Source organism: Anolis carolinensis, chromosome 2 (genome assembly GCF_035594765.1).
Source record: "Anolis carolinensis isolate JA03-04 chromosome 2, rAnoCar3.1.pri, whole genome shotgun sequence".
NCBI classification, from domain to species: domain Eukaryota; kingdom Metazoa; phylum Chordata; class Lepidosauria; order Squamata; family Dactyloidae; genus Anolis; species Anolis carolinensis.
The window spans coordinates 101,472,141-101,490,778 of record NC_085842.1 but is presented as its reverse complement, the minus strand read 5'-3'; the positions used below and the strand labels follow the sequence as shown (position 1 = coordinate 101,490,778).

The 18,638-nt window shown below is 38.6% G+C and overlaps 1 protein-coding gene across 1 annotated transcript in view; it reads right to left on the bottom strand.

Annotated features, from left to right (window-relative positions):
* The window catches only part of LOC100558132 (collagen alpha-1(XXV) chain), a 104,759-nt gene extending 90,023 nt beyond the window's left edge, over positions 1-14,736 (bottom strand). The window contains exon 1 of the mRNA XM_062970307.1: positions 14,716-14,736. The gene's annotated coding sequence lies outside the window, so the exon portion shown is untranslated. The remainder of the gene's footprint in view (positions 1-14,715) is intronic.
* Between the last annotated feature and the right edge of the window lie 3,902 nt (positions 14,737-18,638).

The window sequence follows — 18,638 nt, the reverse complement described above, 5'->3', positions numbered from 1 at the left end:
TTGGTGACAAAATCCTTAATGAGTGTATGTGGAACTTCAATTGGTTTTAATTTAGTTGTGTTTTAGCTATAATTGGTTTAAATGTGTCTTGATAACCTAACTGTTGGTGTTTTGGTGTCCATCTTTTTTGAATCTCCTTAATCCCAGTTTAGGAAGAAAGATGAGATAGAAATAAAAAGTACAAAAATGTTGCACGTGAGCTTTGGCAACTTCTCAAGGGAAGGCTCAAATAGGTTTAGAAAGAAGAAGGTGATACCGATTACTTTCTAATGACGCTGCAAGACCTGTTGTTGTTTCTGCTACAACTGATTAACCTGTCCACATTGCATAAAATCAGTACCCTTCAACAGTTCCAGCTCTAACTGGCAACTGGAGTGAAACCCAAGGTTATCTTTCTCTCAACAGTTATGACATGCCAACGTTTAAACTGAAGCTGGTAGGGCCTGAATTTGGTACCTTTGCATGAAGGGCAGCTGTCTAATGCTCTGGTCAATTCCCTAACACTGACATTTGCATTCCTATATATGAGGGTTGAATGAAAAGTAATGTCTCCACCTTCGTTACTTGGGTTTGGATGGGAATATTTTAATAAATCAAACGCAGAAATAATCCTTAGAATGTGCTCTTTAACTATGACTATTCACTTTTCCACATAATCACCAGACAATTGGATACATTTCTGCTAATGATGAACAAGTTTTCTGAAGTCGTCACGGAAGAAGTCACCACTCTGTTTCCACAACCAGCGTCTCACAGTACCCATTGTGCACAGATCTTCCAATAGCCAAGCAAAGCAATAATGTGACCCACACATTCTTGTGAAATGCCGATTATGCTTGAAATTTCTCTCTGAGTGATACGACAATCGTCCTGAATCAATCTGTCAACCCTTTGCTTGTGAAACTCGGTGGTTGCTGTCACAGGACATCCAACTCTTTGTTTGTCACTCAAGTCAGATGTTCCCACCTCAACATCTTTAAACTTACTCGCCCAAGGAGGCACAGGACTCACATCAACACAGTCACCATAAACAGCTTGCATTCTCTGATGAATTTCCTTTGGGGCGACACCTTCTGTTGTCAAGAATTCAGTGACTGCACGTTGCTTAAGTCGCATTGACCAACCATCTGCATAGGGTTCCATGCTTCGCATTTTAACAACACAACCATTCAATGCTAAGGCTTCCCACCAAATGGAACTGTAGAAGAGAGTCTACTGAACAAGTCAGTACCTGCCGCATACCAGTACTGCCATCTGTTGAGGAGTTACGAAGGTGGAGACATTACTTTTCATTCAACTCTCGTATATATATCAGTGCCCCATGTATAGCACAAATTTGTCTCATATCCTTTACCTGCCTCACCAATGTTCTACTAACCATGTCCCAGTGATGGGACCTGCTGATCAAAAATTCACATATTTTCCTTCCTCATTTGCCCAGTCCCAAAGCACCCATGTGTTTTAATGGAACTGTTAAAATAATCAGACCATCACTGCTTATTTTTCTACAAATAATTTGAAGCATTAAATGGCAACATAATAGGAATATCTGGCTATATTTATGGGTTAGATGAAAAGGTCTCCTTCTAGTGTTTGCTCTTGCATCTGCTTTTCATTTTCTCTTTTTACTCTCTTCCAGATGTAGCTGTCTACAGTGCTAATATAAAAGCATCAGAAAGTGTCCCTTCTTAGTTTTTCTTAGTTTAACTCAATCTCCCTCTTTATAATGTATTGCTATTGAAGTTTTACGAGGCTAAATGCCCACCAACATGCTGACTCAAGACTGGGCAAAATGTAAAATCAAAATTAACAAGCCAATGTCTGAGGACCTTTTAATAAGCCATTAAATCGAGGACAAGTAAAGTATTAACAGAGTGAAAAACAATACAGAATTCTGCTTTACTCTGGATCTCAATAATTTATCACTCCTTTATTGCTTCAAAAACTTAAACAGAACTACTTTGCAGAACAAGTACTGCATGCAAACCTACATATGCTAGCATTCTGGTGAACATGAAAGTGGATCTTGATGAGCAGTGTTCTCATTCCTATTGTTTTCAAGCTGAATGTGCCAGTGCTTATTCTTACAAATGCTGATGGGAAACAACAAAACAAATGTTAGCACTGAAGTTGACTTTTTAAAAAGTACTTAATGGTATATGGCTTAATGAAAAGAAAATATATCTTAGATTTGTAGTGAATATGATTCCAAGAAGCTTGTGGTGTACATGTCATAGGCAGTATTTTGGGCTGCAGAGAAAAGGTCATGTTGATAACCTGCCTTTCCTCTCAATCCAAAGATTTGCTGCTTAGCACACAAAACTCCTCTTTATAGGCATCCCCTCTCTATCACAATAAGTATCCATGGTATATGGATAAAGGGTACAGTGCACCAAGAAGCCTATGGATGTATTCCACAGACCTGTCATTACAATCAAACAGCGTTTCCTCAATGATTGATGCCATGGCTACTTTGTGCCACAGATTAGGGTGAACTCTCCCACCCTCCAACATAGGAAGATTTTAAAAAACTTTACACCCACCTCAGTTGTCATTTATTATGTAGCAGCATTATTCTTGTAGCTCTATGCCTCCTAGTCATTTCTGACTTATGTAGACCCTAAGAGGGACTTGTAATGAATAGGGTTTCATTCAGAGAATGTTCGACTGCCAAGCTGAGAATTGTCAAGATCACTATGGGTTTTCATGGTTGAGCAGGAAACTGTATTCCAGTTGACCAGAGTCCTGATCTAAGACTCAAAGCAGTGACAACATTGCCTGGCCAGAAACATGTGTCTGAAGTACACAACATCAATGTGCAAGAATTGTTTCCTCTAAGCCTCTGGTTTGTTCATGATCCCAAAACTGAATCTAGAGGTGGCTGTAACAGGAAGCTCACATGGCCCTTGGAAAGAACAGTCTCATCTGAAGAAGGTACAGAACACAATTTTTCATATGAAGTATTGTTTTTTGTACTTGAAGTCCAAAACTAATAGTTCAGGCCATATGACTGAGTCAATAATGTCTTCTGGAAAATTAAATGGTTTCTGGAGACAGACAATAAGATATCAGAGATGGATGAATCTACAATTAGAACATGTTTACTTCAAGTAGTAGTTAGTTTTTTTTTCAGCAGATGTTCTTTGTGATCGTGTTAATATTAATAAACAGAAGAACTCTAAAACTCACAAAAGAAGTTTTACTTTCCTCTTGGAACTTGTAACGCTTCACAGTTTAGCCACACATGGACTCTGCTTTTAGCTGTTCTGGTTCATTCACCCACTTTATTACCCTTCATGGTAGTAATGTCCGCCACTTTCTAAAGCTTCTACAAGTAATTAAAATTTGTGAATGGTCTGCAATGATATAAAGCAGATTCTGGGTGCAAACTGTAATAACATTCTGCCTGCCTGTCTATCTACCTGTCATCACAGTTCATTACAGATATATCTAAATATTAGTGAACAATTATATAATGTTGCATTAGTGATATATTTACTCCAGCTTGTTTTATTCATAAAGAGCAGTTCAGTGCACTGTGCACTGGTAATTTCAAAATGTGACTATTTTGGCCAAATGCTTCCTTTGGCAAAATATTAACAATACACCTGAGCTAATGTAAAGTTATGAGTTACCTCTACATTTTTGTTGTTGTTAGAATGCATGAAAGGATGTATCTGAAAAGAACATCAGGAAGTAATCTGAAGTCTTCTAACAACTGCAAAGATTTTGATAGCTACTAAATGGAGGAATAATATGGTATCTACATTTGAAAACTAGTTTAACTAAATCTAGAATCTTGCATTAATATAATCATATAAAGTACATGGAGAAAAAATATATATTAGCTAGTAATAATAATAATTAAAAAAACTGTATTTATATCCCAATAAAGTAGAAGGCTATTACTGATTTTACAGATGCTAAATATAAGTTAGACATAAATTATTACAAGACATGTAATATGATTTAAGAAATGGCAATATTGGCGTCAAACAATGCTTGTGCGGTTGTATATCACCATACATACCCTTTAAATCCATCAACTGCATTCTTATGGCAAAGCATTATGAATAACATTTGTGGAATTTAATCAGGTGTGCAGAATTGAGCCATTCCAGATGTTGGACCCTTAACTCCTATCAGCCCCAGCCAATGATAATGGAGGGTGGCTTACAAAAGCAATATGTTTAATTCATAGAACAAGAGATGTTTGATTCCATCCCATCTGAAATAATACCAATACATGTGCATTACTACTACTGCCTGATTAATGTATTGTACAGAGCCAATCATGATATTTAAAGATCATGTTTTAAACATTTCCATCATAGTCTATATGTCAATAGGGCCTGAAAAAGTTTTCTACCTAAAGATATTTAAGCAATCTGCAAATTTCAGAATACTCTTCCTACTTTGTTTTAAAACAATAGGACAGACCAAAAGTGGCAAGCAAGTTGTGTTTGACTTCAAGTATTATATGGCTATCTATACTTCCTAAAAATCTGTATTTTCTGCATCTTGTCCATGCCAACTCATTCCTTCTTGCCTTGAGGCAGGCAGCAGGAAATGTCCAGATCACAGCCAGAACACTGCCTGTGGAAATGGGTGATGCCAATCTGCCGCATAGCCCAAGTGTTCCTCTTGTTTCCATAGTCTACATCTGCTTCACATCTCCTCTGTGGTTGGATAATAACAAGTATAGATACAGATCAGTACACAAAGAACTGGGAATAACTATCTTTTCACTTGCCTAAAATAATAGAACATACAGATATGCTCAACTATCTGAAAGCTGCATATCACTAGAGGGCGCCTTTAGGCTTAGGAAAAATGGACAAGGGACATGCACAAACATACACAGAACAAGAAAGGAATACACACACACACACACACACACACACATATACACACACATACACATGCACAAACACACACATACAAGGTTTGATTCTAGGCAGGATAACTGAGGTTTTGGTAAGACCATCATTAAAAATGCAGTATGGGCAGTCCACTCTTTAATTAGTCAAAATATCAAGAAGTATATACTGAAGCCCTACTTATATGAGTACTTGCAACTGCAACTAAACTAGAGCCAGAGATTGCCTAAATGTCTGTTAGGTATTAGGGCCTGCAGATGAATCCCAAATATAGAATTAGATTCTGACACTCTTATTTATGCTGACTTGTATGTCATAGCTCAGATAGTTCAGTACAGTTACACAGAGCTTATCCAAGATGGCAAAAGGTTAAGCAAGGTAAGCAAAGATATCAGATTCCAGTCCTTAAAGAGACTGAGCTACTTACTCCCTTCTGCCCTTGGAGCATCTGAGGGAAACAAATTAACTTCCAGTGCTACTGTTTTGAGATGTAGCATAACAAAGTATTTTTTTCCTTCTACTCCTTGCTTAGTCACCTCTATTTCACCATTCAAAAAGAGTGCCATAGTTTCCAAGGGAATTAAAGTAACAGTCCCTCTATATTCTTGACATGGTCAGTCCTGCATTCAGTTCTGGCTGGTTCATTTTAAGAGGGATATAGACAAGTTGGAGTGGGTTCAAAGAAGGGCAACATGGATGATCAGTGCTGTGGAGAACAATCCCATTTGGAGATAAAGGCAGAATATAAATAAATTAATTAAATAAATACACAAACCATATCAGGGGAGGTTGAGGGAGCTGCAAAAGTTCAGCTTGTTGAGAGAATACTAGGGTGGTGACATAAATGATCTCTTTAAATACTACAAAGGCTGACATAAGGAAAAATTGACAGGCCTGTTCTCTGCTGGCCCAGATGATAGGATCAGGTCTAGAGCTTTTGAGTCATGGGAGAATAGATTTCAACTGAACATTAGAATGACCTTCTTGACAGTAAGAATAGTTTAGTATAGAAGCAACTGCCTATAGAGGAGGTGGTCTATCCATTTCTGGACCTCTTCAAAAGGAGGCTGGACAGCTACCTGCTGAAAATGCTTTAGGAGGGGATTAGACTTGGTGGCCCATGAGATCCCTTCCAATTTTATGATTGCATTAAAAAAGAACGGAAGAGGGGGCTTTATGTTTAATGCATCATTCATAATGCTTGGAAATCCCCCTCCCCCCCAAAAACACCTCTAAATTACAACATTAACATACTGATTAAGTTTCATTTTAGATACAGAAATATTTCAGATTGTGCATGCAGTCTGGCAAATGATTCAGTACGTAAGATAAAGTTCCATCACTTGGAGGAAAGAGTTGCTCTTAGTCCCGCTTAGGGTTCACAGATATCTGAGGCTCAGGGACTGCTGAGTGAAGGAGGTTTTCCTAGCCAGAATGTCACTGGAAGATTAAAGAAAAGCCAATCTGGTTCACAATTACTGTTCTTGGTACTTTCCCATCTCTAATATACTCTTCAAGATAGAGTGATACCTCGACTTATGAGTAATCCAACTTGTGAGTTTTTTTGAGATACAAACCATCACCCAGCTTGTCTTTTTGCTTCAGCATATGAGTAGAGATCTGGATTATGAGCTAGATATTCCTTTTTGTGGCTATCTCATCCTCCATTGTCTCCCCTCCCTTGGGCTGGTGAAGGAGAAGGGACCCTTCTCCCTCTCTCCCCGTTTCTGGAGGAGCAGCACCCACTTCTCCCCCTACCCCAGCTGGCAAATGAACTCGGTGAGAGTGACCAAGTTGCACCCAATGCAGCTGCCTCTGTCTTTTCTGCCACCTCAGGCCCTCAGCTGCTTCCACAACAGCAGCAACAGCAATAGCAGCCCCTGCAAATGCTGCCCCTCCTTCTCCACCACCATGGAGAGGAATAACAACAATAATGCCACTGCTGTGGTAGAGGCCGTCGCGACCGCTTGGGAATGGGGTAAGACGAAAATGGAGTATTGAAAAGGGGGGAAGAGAAGAGGAGGAAAGAACAGAAAAGGGAGGGAAGGAGGCAGAGGGAAAACGGGTGTGTAATTGTGGGCTGTGTTTCACCTCCAACCATAGGCTGCGCTTTGTTTGGTTTGATGGGTAGATATGGAGGCTTTGATGAGCTGGTTGTGGGTTCCCCCTTGAGAGACTTCTGGAAGAAAGAAAGCGAAGGAGGAGGAGAAGGCCTTCCTTTCCCCCCTTTGTGAACTCCCTGATCTTGACAAAAAAACTGTGGTTTTGGGGGGCTGGAATGGATTAATAGCATTTCATTTCATTTCAATGAGGAAATTTGATTTTACTTACAAGCAAATTGAGTTATGAGCTTGAACACAGAATGAATTAAATTTCTATGTCAAGGTATTACTGTATATGAAAGGCTCTTGCCCTATTCTCCTCAAAAAGACAAAGCCAACCCAGAGAGAGTAACACAATGACATCTATTTCTGATACATGCAAGGATCAGTAACTCAGCTTCTCATCCATTAAAAAGATGGCCACTCTGTGCATAATCTTATGAATTATTGTAACTACTACAAAACAACAGGGAGTTTGGTTACGAACAAAGAGAGAGATGTTTTGCTATTGTTCATCCCACCGTCTTCACTGGCACTCTTGAGATGGTTTACACCACCTGGAGAATGAACACATTAATCATTCCCAGCATGCTTTAAAAATGGGAAGATAGAATACATCCTTACTTGAAACAATAATATCTTGTTTTAAAATCACCCATTCTAGGGTTACTCTCATCACTAGGACAGTATGCAGCAAATTATATGATTGACTAGTATTTCCAGTAATCAGTATGTTTACACACACACATACACAGTGGCTACAGCATTGATTTGAATGTGGCAAACCTGGTTCAAATCCTACCTCTATGTAATCAGAGCCGGCCCTAGGTATTTTTCAAGTGTAGGCGAACAGAATTTTGCCCCCCCCCCCCAACCAATCACTGAAAAATAAAAGTGTTGGATAAGCGAAAATGTTTGATAATAAGGAGGGATTAAGGAAATGCCTATTAAACATCAAACTACATTAAGATTTTACAAATTAAGCACGAAAACATCATGTTTTACAACAAATCAACAGAAAAAGCAGTTCAATACCTTGCGGAGGCAGGCCGCAGGAGACAGGAGTTGCCTCGATGGCGCCCCCAACAAGATGGCGCCACAGGCAACTGCCTAGTTGGCCTGGTGGTTGAACTGCCTCTTTAAGTTTTCTATCTCAAGGGTCAATGCATTCCTAAACAACCTCTTTCCCTTGTGGTTCAAATGTTTGTTTGTGGTCTTCATCCATTCTTTACCCATCTTTGACCCACAAAAACATATTTGCTTCTTGTTCTTCAATATCAGAAACACATGCATTAAGCTGGCAGTGGAGAAATGACAGAAACTTCCACTTGTCCTGTGACCACAGAAGACAGCTTTGTTCCCACCATGACATGTGCAATTCTCATAGAAGAAAATTCTACATGGGATATTCAATGGTGTTGTGCAGTTTTTAATAGCTTATGTTTTCAGAGATCTTATTGTAAATTCAATAATAACTCCTATTTCTAAATGCAATGTTAGCTTAGCAATGTACGGACATGCACTCACTTCCTGAAGAATTGTCTTGACATACTTTTTAGACACAGAGAAATACTGTCTGGAGGTCACCAAGCAGTAAATTAAACTCAAATGGTTTTCATTCTTCAGGGCACAGAGAGGAGCGAGCAAGGTCACTGACCTTCTAACCCTATTCTCTGTAATTAAAATCCAATCAGGCCATTAGATAGATTCAAAGTGCTTCTCATAGAGTCCCTGGAGGATTCAGGGAGACAAGGAAAACACTTTCCCCCCCTGCTCCTCAGCGGTTCCAAGAACACACTGGAAGGCAAAAACAATGGATACCTTTGCCAACAGGCAATGGAGAAAGCGGCAGGGAGAAGTTGTTCTCATAAATATAGTTACAAAAGGAAGCTCCACTGGTTGCTCCTTTTTCTTCCAAGTTTCTTTTTGTAAAGTTTTCCTATTTCCAGTTGTAAAACAAAAGCAAGATGAAACAAAACACCAAGAAATCTACTCAGGGAAACCAACAAACACACACACCGCAGGAGAACACCAATTAAAAAGAAAGCAAAGCCCACTGCAATTAGGTATGGTATTGTTTTACATCACTAACTTTAACAAGATTTTTTAAAATATATGGTACACCTAATTTTTGTAAACCAGACTTGTTGGAAGGTCAACTGAACACAATTCTGCGGTCAAAATGCTGCTTTGTTTTGTGTGGAAGTAGTCATCTTTTGAGTAATATGGTTACTTGCTAAAGTGCATAGATGGATTGAGTAACTGACAGTCCAGTGATGATACTAAAGCTAATCAAACATTTGCTCAAGAGTTCTGTTTCTAAAAGAAACGTTTTGCATCAACATAGGTGGATAGTGGCCACTGTCTAGCACACACCTTAGATATGTGAGCAGAGGGGAAAGCAAGCAAGTGGGAGAGATACAACCATCACCCTCTCCTTCCAAGGAAACAAATACTTTAATGTTGGGATAGGCACAGTGGTGCTCACAGACAAATCTTGTATAGTCTCCAGGCCTCCTGACCTACCTAATTACCTAATTGCTTCTAAAGCTTTTATAGGAAGATATTTTTCCCTAAATTGTATTTGGACTGTGGGATAGGGAAGGAAATAAAGCTATAGACTCGCCTTCTTCCTTTTCCATATATAGAATATCCTGTGCCCACATAGGCTTAGAGCAGAATTGGACAAATAGCTGTCTCCCAGTGGACTTGGATAGGTACCCCTTCCCATTTTCAACTACCTATGCACTCTCACCTTTCAAAGTGTTTATGGTTCCAAAATATATTTGCCTCTAAAGTGTCCAACATCACCCTATTTTTTCTGCATGCTATTAACCACTTTGCTGTGTCTGTGGGCATTTTAGTACCCATCTCATCTGATTCAGGCCCCATCTGGCCCTTTTTTGTAAACACGAAGTGGTCACAATTTTTTTTTTTTTTGCGAAAGGTGACCCACCACCTCCCTAAATACCTGAAAGGCTATGAAGACTACCTATGAAGACTCTTACTGGTGACTATATTGGGTGGGGAGGGGTTTAAAAAACTGTACCTTGGTTTTTATTTTGGCAGAGATGAAGGGGCATGGGAAGACTGAAAAACAACTTTCTCTACTTCCCACAGAGAGCTATCTTCAAAAGAGCAAAGGAGGTGCAGGTTGATGTTTCACTAACACCCAGATTTGGAGTTATTGCGCTGGGCTGTGGCGCAAGCTGGTGAGCAGCCAGCTGCAGCCAGTTGAGACCAATCACTCTGACCAAGAGGTCATGAGTTCGAGGCCAGCTCGGAGCCTGCGTTTGTCTTTTGTCTTTGTCCTATGTCAAGGCATTGAATGTTTGCCTGATATGTGTAATTTAATCCGCCCTGAGTCCCCTTCGGGGTGAGAAGAGCGGAATATAAATACTGTAAATAAATAATTAAATAAATAAATATTCTGCCTGAATTTCACACCCTCATCTTCATCATGGTAGCTATAGTTGCTATTCTGTAAAAGTATCAAGAACAGCTTAACAAACCCCAAAACGTGTTTATAGAGTCAGGTAAATTGAAGGGTGATGGCTACCTGCTCAAACGTTTCAGTGGCTTGGAAAGTAACAATCTGTATGCATCTAATTCCCCCTCCCCTTTTCATTTTCTATGGGTCATTCTTACACAATCCATAAATCTAACAAAGTAGAGAAATAAATATTTTCCTTGAAATCGGGACCAGCATACCTACTTTCATGATTAAGATTCAGAAATGTTTCTCTTAAGTACTATCAGAATTCTGAGTACTCAGCGCTGCACAGGAAATTATTCCTGCCAAGCCATATTTCATTTCTGTTAGGTATATGAATAATGACTAAAGATTGGCACAAATAATACTGAAGGAAGACTACAAGAAACATTAATGAAACACAAATCTCCTTTCTTCTCTTTCACAATAAATCATCCAAACAAAGGCTATTTTTATATCTGGTTTGCCACACACTCCAGAAATGGCACAAGGAAGGTTCCACTTTAGTTGGCAAAATATGCGAGCAATGAAATTCATGATTATTTTCTTGTTGGTTCCTATTGCTTGGGGGAAAATGCATTTTGATGATAGTAAAAAGCAAGGTTGACATTTTCTTACAGAGAAGGAGACTCTACTACACTCCACAGCAGCATCCCGTATCCCACTGTTGAACAGCTTTACTAGCAAGAAGTTTTTCCTGTTTATAAGGCAACTACATGAAGTTTTAAAAATGAAGATACAGTAGTTTTCTTTAAATGAAAAAGCTTTTCTCTGGGAGGCAGAAAATAAAAATGACACTATTCACTATTTGTTTTTTTAAAAATAAAGACTACATGATAGTGCAATACTTGAATTGTAAAGTGTTGGATAGGTCAGCTTTTAAGAGAGCAATCTTAAGTATGTGTACTCAGAGCTAAGCAGCACAAAGTTGAAAGGTACTTGTGTGTATGTGTTTCTTCACATTGCCAGCCATTTTATGTGAATCTCATAAATGTCACAGGTTTCCCTAAACAAGGAATACTGAGAGGTGGTTTTGCCAGTTCCTCCTTCTGACATATATCCTACAGCACTTGCTGATGATCTCACATACAAGTATTAACCAAGGCTGACATTGCTTAGCTTCCAATATCAGATGTATTAAATGATTTCAAGATCAGATGGGATCTAGTGCTTTCAGGGTATGTAGACCGTTTCCAGTTAAATGCAACCTAGCATATTAAAATCATTTAATGCTTCTGGACAAAACACCACTAAATAAGTCACTGAGAAGGATTTACTATTTCTCACTGTTCATATCACAGAAATGGTAAATATTTGGTCATATTTCACATGTCAAACCCATCAGCAAACAATATGGTATATGAGCAGATCAACTGACTTTTCCACAGATATAAATTGTAATCTACCACTTGCTGGAAAACAGCAAAGTTTAAAAAACTTGCCATAATACAAGCATAGGTTTTACAAGCATAAGCTCCAAGAAACCTTCTCCCGTCTATAGAATGCCATCCCTAATTTGATCAGGCAGGCTCCCTGTTGTAGTTGAGTCTTCTGGCAATATTATAAACGGTAGTAGAAGTACTAGTAGGAGGAAAACGGGTAATCTTGAGCAGGTGCCAGATGAAGAACAGCAAAGGAAACGGATCCAGGAGATACTTATGGCACCTTCTGAGGAAGATACGTTTGAAGGGTTTTCAAGTGATGAGGAGTCAATGATTGAAGAAGGAGATGGGATGGATGTGAATAGAGGCACTAAGAGGGTTACTCGGGAGCAGGAATCAGATGAGGAACAGGAGAGGAAGAAGCTCCGGGATATACTTACTTCTCCCACAGAGGAGGAGTCGTTTTTGGCTTTCTCTGGGGATGATGGGTCTGAGAGTGATAAAAATGTAGAGGGCACATCGGACTGGACTAGGGTACAAGAAATAAGGGATATGTGTGCAAAGCCAACTTCTAGTGATACGTTTGTGGGGTTTTCGGGACAGGAGGATTGGCAAACAGCTGATACACCAGGGTCATGGGAACAGCTGTGGGAGATGACGATGGGGTGGAGGCCAGCTCATCTTCAGATAATGATGTGTAAGTTAAAAGTAGGGTCTGAAATGGGGATCCTTTGCAGAAGGCAAAGTGTCTTTTGGCGTAGGTTTGTCCTTGCCTGTTTTTCCTGTTGGGCTTTGGGTCCTGGCTCTACAGCTTGGCGTTCCTGGTTCCTGTGATTCTTGGATTTGGACTGGACTATCATGAGTGTGCTTTTCTCCCCTTCCTGGACCTTTGGACTGGCAACTTCGGCTCTGTTTGATGACCTTCGGTAACAACGTTTGGATTGGCTTTTCATGGATGCAGCTTTCTCCCTTCCTGGCTTTGGATTGACTTGACTTCGGCTCTGGTTACCCAGTTCAAATTGGCTATTGTGAGTGTGGCTTTCCCCTGTTCCTGGCTCCTGGTTTGACTCGACTGCGGCTTGTGTAAACACCTTGAAGACAACGTTAGTTCGGACCTTCTGTTCTGCTATTTTTTGAACTTTGACTGGTTTTGTTTACTTTCTGTGTGCAGCGTTGTCCTCCAGGAAGCCTGTTACAGTGCTGTTTGCTGCCAATTCAATTGACTGCGTTTTAATATGGATTATTCATCCATTTAATCCGGATTATTTTCCGTTCTTCTTTTTGAGCCCAGTTTGGGCTAAAATTTGAGTTTTGGTCAGAGACACTGCAGTTAAGTGTCTCTGAGCCTGTTTTTTTTAGTTGCAATAAATCTTTTGTTAAGACTGAGTATTGTGTGTGTGGTTCTTTAAGGCGCCTGTGTTCCGACACTCCCTCTTTCCTGTCCTTCTGAAGACTTGGTTATGGGACCAGGCTTTTGAGAGACAGATGCAGCATTAATGATTGTGAACTCATGATAAAGAACTGACAGACTTGAATGGTGATGCGAATTACGCCTCTGAATATATATTTATATGGATGTTTTAACTTAATGTAATTTTAACTATTATTATTGTTGTATTGTAATTGTTTTTATATATTCTGTTTATATTGGTTGTAAGCCACCCTGAGTCCCCCCTTGGGGATGAGAAGGGCAGATTAGAAATGTTGTAATAAATAAATAAATAAATGTTCCTGCACAGCACTTAAAAAATGGGGAACAAACAGCACTTGATTTTTGGGGAAGTCAGGTCTCATATGATAGCACTCAAAACTTTGTTTTAAAATATATTTAAAGTTTTTAAAATTAATACCGTTATTTATTTATTTTTACTTTTGTAAAATAATATTTTAGATTAATCTTGTTTTAAATTACTGTAAGATGCCTTGACCCCCATCTTGGAAAATTGTGAGGTATAGATTCAGTAAGAAAGGATTTGAGCAAGTAAATAAAGATGTCCATACAAATAATCTAAAGAAAAGAACAGCTGGATCATTTTTCCCAGCCAGATAATTCATCATCCATTTGTATATTGTAATATCCATGGATCATGTAATCATTTCTAGATGTGTACAGTGTTCCCTCACTACTTCGCGGTTCACTTTTTGCGGATTCGCTGTTTTGTGGTTTTTTAATAAACTCTAAAAGACTATTATAAATATTTAAAAATTACAATTTACAGCCTAAGGAAGGAAGGAAGGAGAAGCAAAAGGGGGAGAAAAGGAGCCCAAGCGGCAACAGGAGGAAAAGGAGGCAATTTATCAACACACGATTGGTTGATAAAGACTTAAAATAGTGTATAACTACTGAAATAATGTATAAATATTAAAATAAATATAGTGTCCCTACTTTGCGGATTTTCACTTATTGCGGGTGGTCCTGGAACCTCTCCCCTGCGATAAGTGAGGGAACACTGTATAATGCCAGGAGAAGCTCTCAGTTTATAATGAAAAAAAAATGCTGAAATCCTTTTGGCCTCAAATGGCCTCAAATGGTCCCTCTGTGTATAAGACCTTTCTCTGGGGGTAGTTTCAAACATATTGTCTGAATGTACATAAAGAAGTCCCTAAGCTGAAATGAATGGGAAACTCAACAAGGGAGTGCCATCTACACCTGTGTTCATAGAGTTTTGGATCATAGCCAGTACTGCAAACTTGAACTCATGTATTGATACCAATTAAATCAATTAAATTAATATGTATTAAATATCTCTTTTAACTGTGACAATGATTGAAAGGTCAAGAAAAAGGCAGAGCAAGAGATTGAGAATGAGGCATAGTTTGGAGAAAAGATTGCAAAATAAAGGCAATGGTAAAGTTACCGGGTAACCATCTCGTCCTGATTGCCCCTGTGATATTAAATAAGGAAAATAATAAGATCAGTAAGTCAGTTGCACTTAATAGCAGCAATATATCACAGTTAATATAAAAATCAGAACTGACATAGTGGGAAACAGAAGCTCTAGATTTTCCCACTCTCTGAGCAGAGAACAGACGACACAAGAGTTCACTGAATATCCAGCTCATTTTATCTTCATAGCAATCCTGTGAAATAGGTTAAGGGGTTTATGATTTGTCCAAGACCACATTGATTCTGTAAATGTTGTGGCTTCCGACATTTGATCTCCTGAGCTTGGTCCCAACTATATCCATTGAACCATGTTATCATGTTTCTTACTCATTGGAAATTTTTAAGAAACAAAGGCAGTCTGCTCCTGCAAATTACATGCTGGGATTCAATTTTAAATATAACTTGTTAGCTAACATTGAAGCAAAAACAATATATCCCAGCATTTAATTTGCTTGCACAGTGGTCTCCAGACTTAAGTTTCTTGTTTGTCATTGGACTTCATCTACACTGGACTTCATCTACAGGCAATGGTCAAGGATTTTGAGAACCGTAGTTCAAAAACATAAGGGGAACCAAGTTTTGAAGTCCTAGAGCTCTGTAGCAATGGTGATTGAAAGCAATTAGAGTTTTTCTTCCTTCACATCATTTATTCCAGATTTTTCATTTGACTGCTGCCTTGTATTTTTCATCTTGTTGAACTGTGACTAGGCAGCAGGAAATGAGTAACTGGGAGGAGAAAAATATTTTTTAAAGCAGTGGAAAGCAACCAGTAGCTCTCCAGATGGTTTTTTTTTTAACTACAGTTCTTCTAAACCATTGCTACTGGCTGTAGCAGCTAGAGCTGATGGGGCTAGCAGTCTAGCAAACATCTAGAGGGACACCATCATCCACCTTAGGCCCTTTACTTTGACATAGACTGGCCCACTGACAAATTTTACCGTCAACCACAGAACTAGATTTATGGAAGCACAAGTAAGGCAGAAAGAGTTGCATCTTGGTGAAACTTTGTACCTGGTTGAACTATACTACAGTACATACTTGACACACACTTGAAAATAATAATAAATGCAGATGTGCACTATAAAACCCACATCATTACTTTCACAACTTTTGAAAAGATCATGGAATGGGTTGAAGGTAATATGTAGTTTCTAACTTATGATGACCGTAAGGCAAACCTACTATAGGGTTTTTTTGGCAAGGTTGCCTTTCTGTAAGAGAGTATGACTTGGTCAAGGTCACTCAGTGGGTTTCCATGGCCAAAGGGATCTACCAATCACAATCCAACATTCAAACCACTACACCACCTGGCTCTACCAATCCTAAAAGCCATTATAATGATTTGATTTAGGAACTGGCTGATGGTGTGGCAATAATATTAACAACAGCAGTAATAACAATCAATTGCATAAATACTGGACTGCCTGCCTGTGTCAGTGATCCTGCATGGCTTCAACCATATGGAGTGTTTTATAATATTTAATATGGTGAGTGCTAAATTATATGTACATGGTAAATGTATCCTTCAGTCAGCAGAAATTACCTACTCAGCATGCAATTTTAATATCCTCTGTAACCAGCTCTTTTGCACAGTACACTCATTCTGCAGGGAGAATGGTCATTTATCCAGCAGCCATAATTTCTATACCGCAAGGTCTAATATTTAATATGTGAACCCAGTTCATGACAACTAAAAAGTAACAAGGCACTCCAGTGGCATGTGGGGAGAAGAATGAATTTTCAGCAAAACCTGATGCTATGTAATATATGCAGTAATCAATTCCTTGTGACTGAAAGAAAAAAAGTGCCGGTGTGTGTGTGTGTGTGTGTGTGTGTGTGTGTGTGTGTGTGTGTGTGATGGAGACTCATAAGAACAAAAGAGTCTTAAATGTCATACAAATAGTACTGTGTTCTGTGATTTTAAATGCTTAAGGCCACACTTTGAAGAATCAGGAAGGGAATGGGCTTTAAAAATAAAGAAGAAATAATCATACAGAGGTAAATGAAACGGACACTAAAAGCTTCTTTACAATTCATTCCCCATACAGGAACTCTGAGTGAAACTGATGGGATGTAAAGCAAAATAGTCTGGTTTGAAGAGTCAACTTTTGAAAGTAAGCAAAATAAGAAGGAATATTCAAGGTCCTACAAGTGACAAGAAGATTGCAATATAAAATTTTCCCCCTTTAAAAGTTAACATAAATAACTTGGCCACATATTGACACGTTTTATTACATGAATCACAGGGAGCAAACTCCAGCAATACACTAAACTGAGTTCTGCAATGTTGATTTGTCATCATATGGGACAGGATGAAGCCATGGTGGGCGGATCTTAAAGGATTGTAAATGGATTATTTATTTATTATTTATTTATTTGCGACATTTATATACCGCCCTTCTCACCCCGAAGGGGACTCAGGGCGGTTTACAAGTATATATACATACAATATATTATATTATACAACTATATCGCAATATTATTAGTAATATTGCATGTAATATAAATATACAATTATAATAGTGAATTATAATTATTATTACATTGTATTACATCATAATATTATTATTAATATTACATGTATATACAATGTATTATAATATTAGTATAGTATAATATTATTATATATCATTATATCATTAAATTGATACAGGAGACATGGTGGAAAGATGTCTTCCCGGCCCCGCCTTCTTCATTCTGCTCCAGATATAAAACTAGCATAGCATGTTATTGCGGATAGGGGCCTCTAGCTGATGTAAAAAGACAAGATTATCTATAAATGTTAATATAGTTTGCATTAGGTAAAAATTTTCCCCTGACATTATGTCTAGTTGTGTCCGACTCTGGGGGCTCGTGCTCATCTCCATTTGTAAGCCAAAGAGCCAGCGTTGTCTGCAGACATCTCCAAGGTCATGTGGTCGGCGTGACTGCACGGAGCACCATTAGCTTCCCACCAGAGTGGTACCTATTGATCAACTCACATTTGCATGTTCTCAAACTGCTAGGTTGGCAGAAGCTATGGATAACAGCGGGAGCTCATCCCGCTCCCCGAATTCGAACTGCCAACTTTTCAGTCAGCAAGTTCAACAGCTCAGCGGTTTAATCCACTGCGCCACTGGGGGCTCCACCCAAAACTATGTACTGACAATTACTAGTGATCTACACATGTCATAAAACTGGCAGATATTTTATAATCCTGAACTAGACATCCCTTGCACTGACATTTTAAGTTCTTTATAAGTCAGATGAATGAATATGCATTAGATTTTGCATGGCATTTTGTTTTATTCTTTTTGGAAACATTTATTTTCCATCCTTTTGTCATTGTGTTATTGCTCACACTGAATATATTGTTCTCCTCCACTTCATTTATTCTTCTTCTAATCAACCAACTACAGAAAATAGTAGATTCTACTTGAGCTGCTTCACCTTCAAGATACAGCACTGGAAACACTTCTTTATAAAGGCCACAAGTGGTCCAATTCAAGTGGGAGAGATACATACTCATACTTATGCTTAAGCCAAGTGAGTTGTTTTATGTTTCATTAACAGACACTAAATAAATGTTGAATTCTATTCATTTTTTTGGTGATAGTTGAGTGAGATTATTAATGAAAACTTAACTGTGCCTAGCAAAAGAAACTTTAGGAAAGGAAAAATCAGAGTGATTCCCCCCCCCCCATGACTACGTATCTACCACCCAAGTTGAAAATATAATTTGTATGTCTTTCTTTCAAAAAATCTACAGGACTATGACATATATTTTGTTGCCCTTGTTGACAATGGATAAAAATATGGAAAGTTCTTAAGTTAATCCATGGTATAAAGCAGGATGTTTGGTGGTTTTTTTTTTTCCTTTGTAACTTGGCAGTTGGCCGGTCATGTGTGCCAAGG